The sequence below is a fragment of the Haplochromis burtoni genome, unplaced genomic scaffold, assembly GCF_018398535.1.
Source record: "Haplochromis burtoni strain Fernald_Lab_line unplaced genomic scaffold, NCSU_Asbu1 Contig_5553, whole genome shotgun sequence".
NCBI classification, from domain to species: Eukaryota; Metazoa; Chordata; class Actinopteri; order Cichliformes; family Cichlidae; genus Haplochromis; species Haplochromis burtoni.
This window is the reverse complement of record NW_024587914.1, coordinates 1-1636: the sequence shown is the minus strand read 5'-3', so window position 1 is coordinate 1636 and position 1636 is coordinate 1. Positions and strand designations below refer to the sequence as shown.

The 1636-nt window shown below is 46.7% G+C and overlaps 1 non-coding gene across 1 annotated transcript; it reads left to right on the top strand.

Annotated features, from left to right (window-relative positions):
• The first annotated feature begins 7 nt into the window (after nucleotides 1-7).
• On the top strand, nucleotides 8-1458 carry LOC102294775. Its single transcript, XR_006054020.1, has 2 exons — nucleotides 8-176; nucleotides 1019-1458. It is a non-coding gene; the product is annotated as an uncharacterized LOC102294775 (transcript).
• The last annotated feature ends 178 nt before the right edge of the window (nucleotides 1459-1636 follow it).

Below are 1636 nucleotides of genomic sequence, written 5' to 3'. Positions count from 1 at the left end.
TAAAATGAGTGTTTGTGCTGCAGGTCCACGGCACCGCCCCTGACATCGCCGGCATGGACCTGGCGAACCCCACTGCCCTGTTACTGAGTGCTGTCATGATGCTGCGTCACATGGGTCTGCATGACCATGCCGACAAGATCCAGACGGCCTGTTTTGACACCATCAGAGACAAGAAGGTGAGGCTGAAGTCTCTCCTTGGAGGGCTCCAGTATTTTTGTTCCTTTAAGTCGAAGTTTCAAACAATGAAAGCAGCGTGTCTGTAACTCGTTGTGCCAAAAGCTCCGACTGATCCAAACACTGAATTTTTACTCTTGGTTTTGGATGATGACAAAGAAAGGGCAGTGTCTTAGCAGCCCCACCCACCTACCTTCTATTTATGAAGGGCAGCCAATCACGAGCAAGGTGGCCTGAAAAGCTCAAGAGAAAGCAGAGAAGCTTAAACGGCCTGTATCAGGCGATCTGGTTGGTTTCATCGACGCCCAGAATAAATAGGATTATTTTCAATTGTGAATCATCCAAAGCCACTCTAGTGGAGTCTGAGAACCTCTGCTAATGTCATTAATAACAGCTGGAATGATATTGAGGACACCTGAAATGCTCTCAGAGAGAAGCTGCAGTTACTCCAGGACCGCCAGGGAAAAATCTTACACTTTCAGTTGTGCATTCTGGAGGACGACCTCCTTAAAATCACACTTTGTATGATCTTTTTTTCTAATGGTTTGTCACACTCCTGTATCTTGGAGCGAAGCAGACGGGAAACATGACACTCTGCTGACAGGGCTGCTTTTAATCTGAGTGGAGGCTGCTGGATACTTCCTGTTGAGCTCTTCTGAGATGACAGTTGATACATTGTTACGCCTTAGGAGGCTTATTCAACAGAAGTCAGTTTGAGCACCACCCAGTGGCTGTGGATGGGTCTGCACTTTAGTCCAGGCTGGCTGTCAGCAGCACCACCTGCTGGTTGCAGCAGATTCCTGTGAAATAAGAGCTGCTGCTCACTGATGTGTTTGTGTTTCAGGTTCTGACGAAGGACCTGGGAGGAAGTGCAAAGTGCTCTGAGTTCACAGCTGAGATCTGCCGTCGTGTCCAGGATCTGGACTGAAGCTGCAGGGGAGAGGCCGCTGTTGGAGGCTCCCCCCGCCCGCCCACCTATCCTGCTGACTCGTCATATCTCTCTGGAGCTGCTGGCTGTGGAGGGGCGGGGCTTCTGCAGCAACATCCTTAACATTCACAGCAAGCGTAACGCACAAGTTTCACCAAGAAGCATGAGATGAGCCTTTCTTACTGTAATATCAGATGAATGATGGTATCAGTGCTTCGTTCCATTCGCATATTCTTTATCGTATTTTTGTAACAGTAGTACTGCGGGTAAAAGGTCCTCTTATTTATTTTTTCCACTTCCTGTTACTGCTTTATTCACTCCTACTCACCCGGATATATAAAAATTCTACAAAGAAAGGTCTCTCCTCTGTTTTGTTTTTCTTTTGCACCTCAGACACTTGGACTCAAACATGCAGCTTTAATGCTTCAAGTTTAGCATCTGCTCTTAACACTTGTTTTTATTTGAAATTATTCAGAAACAGTTTAGCGTATCCTGTTAAAGTCAGAGTGGAACACTGAGCAAACCATCAGGAAA